The sequence below is a fragment of the Biomphalaria glabrata genome, chromosome 13 (assembly GCF_947242115.1).
Source record: "Biomphalaria glabrata chromosome 13, xgBioGlab47.1, whole genome shotgun sequence".
Classification (NCBI taxonomy): domain Eukaryota; kingdom Metazoa; phylum Mollusca; class Gastropoda; family Planorbidae; genus Biomphalaria; species Biomphalaria glabrata.
In genome coordinates, this window is record NC_074723.1 from 442,488 (window position 1) to 448,487 (window position 6,000).

Below are 6,000 nucleotides of genomic sequence, written 5' to 3' on the forward strand. Positions count from 1 at the left end.
TATTTGAAATAATGTGTGTTAAAAAAAATAATTTGTGTACATTCATAATTATAGTAGTTAAATTATATATAAATATGTGTAAATGTGAGACAGTGTATTTTTTTTTGTACCTGTATTATATCCAAGCTATCCAATGAGAAATATTTATATAATTTAATATATAGATATATTTATTCAAATCATAATATGCATTCATTTATTTGTGGAAATAAAAGAAATGAATTGAAGTATTGTTTGTATATTAATTATTATTATCTTATCTATTAGTATGAAAATTGTAGATCTATTCATTCAAAAGAGGCCCTTAGTGAAACCTGCAGTACCAGGTTCAAATCTCGTTAAAGACTGGTATTTTGAATTTTGGGATACCTCTGAGTCCAACCAGGTTTAATTGGTATTTGACATTAGTTGGGGAAAAGTAAGGTGGTTGTTCATTGTGCTGGCCAAGACATCCTCGTTAACCGTGGTCCACAGAAACAGGTGACCTTTACATCATCTGCCTTATAGATCATAAGGTCTTTAAAGTTAACTTGTTTATTTAAAAAAAAAAACATTTTATTTCAAGATCAATTTTTGTAACTATGTAACTGTTTGAATAACAATGGACGCCAAGAACTAGTTGTTGTTTTTTATAAAGTATCTTAGTAATTCAAATCAAGATATCTGCCTGGTCATGCATTTTGTGTGATGGACTGTTCAGACTTACCGATGGTTCCGGGTTTAAACCCTGCCCATTCCCATCCCCTATGGAAATCGGTTCTAAAAAGTTAAATCTAAATCTAATCTAGATTGAAAGATTCTAGTCAAGATTATTTTCATAATTTGCCTGTTCTGTATTATGCATACAACAAAAGAAACAATGAAGTTCATTTTAAATAATAAATCAAAATATTTAGAAAAACAACTTGCCTTAAATTTTCTTCTTTGCTGCTTGTTGTTTTAATATGTAGTTTTCAAGTCATTCCTGTTACTCAAAAGAGCTGGTTTTATTAATCTGTATGTGGCTCTGTTCCAAAAGCAATATAATGAAGCCCGCTATGCATCTTCATCTGAAAAAAATAAAATGTGATGAATGTTGTGTTGGACAGAGTTTAAGTCTTAGAAAATGAAAGTTTTACTATTTATAGATTCTGAAAAATTCTAGCTTTATAAATGCAATGTCAATAGACTCAAGTCGTATCGAAATAATTTCTTTTACCATCATTTTTATTAGAAATCAAAAATTAGATCTAACTCTATATTCTAGACTGCCGATACAAAAAATAAAATGTGATTTATTTTTTATTTATATTATATATCCAGAGATTAAGTATCTATTGTATATAGAATTAGAACAGGCCCAGCCTGTGTGGGGGGGAACGAGTTGATGGTTCTACTGTGCACTGAACATAATTTCTTAAAAAAAAATAGATAAAAAAATCACTTAGATTTAGATCTAAATCTATACAGACTCTATGTTTGTTTTTTTCTACAATAGTGCTAACATTTATTTATAGATCTATATAGATCTATTTCAACAATAACAAATGTTTGACCTGAGTAGTTGATGTCTTATTTACAAAGTGAATATCAAAGTGGTAATTAGATCTAGACCTAGAATCTAGACTAGTCATCTTGTAGAAGAAAATTAGATCTAGATCTATACATATCTATGGGATAGGACCAATAGCGAACGCTTTTGTGCCAGTTTTTAGTTTAGAATTTTATAATGAAAACATCTGCGGACTCCTCAGCTATTGGGCTATAAAACTAAATTTGACTCTTTTTTCCATATCAGCTATTAAATTTATAATTCAAGTCAACTTGCAGTATGGGTCGGACATAATCAGCTAACACAATTTTCGCGGGAGTCATAATGAGCGAAAGGCCGTAAAAAATAGCGAAATAGCATGTTAAAATATAGGAAATTATGCTTCAATTAGTTCTATCATCTAACTTCTTCCATGAAGCATTATAACTATTGTCCTCCTTGTGGCATAAAGCCTAAATTTGTTTTCACTTTCTCGTGCTCCACATCTCCTTTCTCTGCTTGGAACTGATGTCTATATAGCCTACGAAACTTGCGATCAATTTTTTTTCTTAAAAGAAATAAAGAAACTACAAAATTCTATCACGCCACCTTCCTATAGGCTACTCCACGTCGTACTACTCTCCATTTCATAAACTCTCGTTACTCAACTATTTTTTTTTTAAGAAATTATGTTCAGTGCACTTAAGCGCCATCAACTCGATCCCCCCCACACACACAAGCTGATTGACCCAAAGGCAGATCCTGAATGCGATGGATTGATGATGTATGGAGACAGATCTACAACAGCTTGGTTTTCGGGCATGGAGACGAAAGGCTCAGGAGAGATCTTGTAATTTTATAAATGTATATTATATGGTAACTCTTATATTTATTACTAAATATATAGTTCGCGTTTTTTCCTATCCTGAAATCGAATATTTTCTCCTGGAAAACTGTTGGAGATCTGAAAACCTAATCTCAGAATGGTGGGGTAACCCTGTGAAAATGAATTCTGCACTTCTTTTAAACATTTATACACATAATTATCTCATTAATTAGTAACAAGAGGTTAACCAGACAGTTAAAAAAAAAAGGAGGAGGGCAAAACAGAGGTCCCCCCCCCCCCGTATCCAGTATAAGCGCTGTTAAGATCAACTGAAGCGTCATTTCACCCTCACTGGCATAGAGGAAAGTAGCTGCCAGCATATGACCTTTGAGAGACTGTTGGAGAGCTGCGAGTCAAACATTTTAGACGGAAAGAAAATGCAGGAAAATATGCTGGTCGCAACTGGGCGTAGTCATGTGAAACACGTAGTGATGCACTCATCCTTAATCTTCGAAATCGAAGACGTTGGGTTAAGGTTAAAAATAGGCCTATTATTTTAATATTTCAGTTTACAAACAATAACAATAGATAAGACAAAAAGAAAAACAGATTAAATCAGTAACTAAATTATTATTAATGGCTTTTTAAGCTTATAATAGGGGTTTCGCTGAATAGGTTTTCAGTTAAAAAGGTCATTTTGAGCGAACACCCCATAATATTTTTTTTTCTACGGAATGAATAGCCTTAGCTATTCTAGCTAACTATTTCCTCGTCAATTTAGAAGCATAATATGCAAATCGCCTTAAGTTCGGACCTATTCTCGTTTATCTAGAAATGTTTTGAGAATTAAATTTCCATACATGTCAACTTTGACCTTTAGCTACGCTTTATTTTATTGAGGGAAAACAAAAGTGAATATGTTGGAAATGTAAAAAAATGTCTTTGTAACACCATTTTATTAGTTCTGCAGTTACTTTTGAAATAAATAAGAATGGATAAAAAATACCGGGAGGTGTTCGCTTTGTATGCCATTTCGCTGATGGGCCTTTCCTATAGATCTAGATCAGATCTTGTACTACAACTTGTAGTAGTTATACTTATAGATCTAGTAGTAGTGAAATCAGATCCACTGAAAGCGAACTGTTGATAATCTAGATAAATCTATAGATCTAGTCTAGAATTAGATCACATGTGTATTGCAAGCTTTGATAGGCTTTACTTTTCTAATTATTTCTAAGTTTTGATTGAGAGACATCAGTTATGGCAAGGACTAAAAAAATGATAATTTGTTTAGTTGATCATCGAATTGCCACATTAATTTAATAGCCCGGAATAAGGCCTCTCTCACTCTCAGCCTAGCTTGCCGGCTAAGTCTTGGTCTTATAAGTTCTAGATCTAGATTTACAAATCTACAAGGTCTATTTATTTTTAAGTTTTTTGCCTACATATAGATTTAGAAGTTGAATAATAAGTCCACACGTAGTGTACAGAAAACTTTATCAGCAGTCGTCAATCGAACGTAAACCAATATGAATATGGTTGTTTATATTGGTAAGGGCGAAACCAAATACCGGAAATATCCAAATGTCGGAAATAATAGGATACTAGATCTATAAATAAATATTAGGAGATTATAAGACTTGTCTTCGAAAATCAAGATCTCTCTTAAACTGTCGCTTCTATTCAAGTGAAATTTCGTACACAGGTTCCTTTTACCTCCTAGATGCTTACTAAGAACGGGTTTCGATAGAATCAAAACGTTGGGACCACAATTTGCGAAAAAACACAGGCTTGCTATCAAAGCTTTGTATTTTATTATTGGTATTTCCCAAATCAACTTAATAAGGAAATTATAAGGCTTGTCTCCGAAAATCAATATATCTCTTAAACTGTCGCTTCTATTCAAGTGAAATCTAGTACACAGGTTCCTTTTTACCTCCTAGATGCTTATTAAGAACGGGTTTCGATAGAATAAAAACGTTGGGACCACAATTTGCGAAAAACAACAGGCTTGCTATCAAAGCTTTGTATTTTATTATTGGTATTTCCCAAATCAACTTAAAATAAGGAAATTATAAGGCTTGTCTCCGAAAATCAAGATATCTCTTAAACTGTCGCTTCTATTCAAGTGAAATCTAGTACACAGGTTCCTTTTACCTCCTAGATGCTTACTAAGAACGGGTTTCGATAGAATCAAAACGTTGGGACCACAATTTGCGAAAAACCACAGGCTTGCTATCAAAGCTTTGTATTTTATTATTGGTATTTCCAAAACAACTTAATAAGGAAATTATAAGGCTTGTCTCCGAAAATCAAGATATCTCTTAAACTGTCGCTTCTATTCAAGTGAAATTTAGTACACAGGTTTCTTTTACCTCCTAGATGCTTACTAAGAACGGGTTTTGATAGAATAAAAACGTTGGGACCACAATTTGCGAAAAACCACAGGCTTGTTATCAAAGCTTTGTATTTTATTATTGGTATTTCCCAAATCAACTTAATAAGGAAATTATAAGGCTTGTCTCTGAAAATCAAGATATCTCTTAAACTGTCGCTTCTATTCAAGTGAGATTTAGTACACAGGTTCCTTTTACCTCCTAGATGCTTACTAAGAACGGGTTTCGATAGAATCAAAACGTTGGGACCACAATTTGCGAAAAAACACAGGCTTGCTATCAAAGCTTTGTATTTTATTATTGGTATTTCCCAAATCAGCTATAAATAAATATTAGGAGATTATAAGACTTGTCTTTGAAAATCAAGATATCTCTTAAACTGTCGCTTCTATTCAAGTGAAATCTAGTACACAGGTTCCTTTTACCTCCTAGATGCTTACTAAGAACGGGTTTCGATAGAATAAAAACGTTGGGACCACAATTTGCGAAAAACCACAGGCTTGCTATCAAAGCTTTGTATTTTATTATTGGTATTTCCAAAACAACTTAATAAGGAAATTATAAGGCTTGTCTCCGAAAATCAAGATATCTCTTAAACTGTCGCTTCTATTCAAGTGAAATTTAGTACACAGGTTTCTTTTACCTCCTAGATGCTTACTAAGAACGGGTTTTGATAGAATAAAAACGTTGGGACCACAATTTGCGAAAAACCACAGGCTTGTTATCAAAGCTTTGTATCTTATTATTGGTATTTCCCAAATCAACTTAATAAGGAAATTATAAGGCTTGTCTCCGAAAATCAAGATATCTCTTAAACTGTCGCTTCTATTCAAGTGAGATTTAGTACACAGGTTCCTTTTACCTCCTAGATGCTTACTAAGAACGGGTTTCGATAGAATAAAAACGTTGGGACCACAATTTGCGAAAAACCACAGGCTTGCTATCAAAGCTTTGTATTTTATTATTGGTATTTCCCAAATCAACTATAAATAAATATTAGGAGATTATAAGACTTGTCTTTGAAAATCAAGATATCTCTTAAACTGTCGCTTCTATTTATTTGAAATTTCGTACACAGGTTTCTTTTACCTCCTAGATGCTTACTAAGAACGGGTTTCGATAGAATAAAAACGTTGGGACCACAATTTGCGAAAAACCACAGGCTTGCTATCAAAGCTTTGTATTTTATTATTGGTATTTCCAAAACAACTTAATAAGGAAATTATAAGGCTTGTCTCCGAAAATCAAGATATCTCTTAAACTGTCGC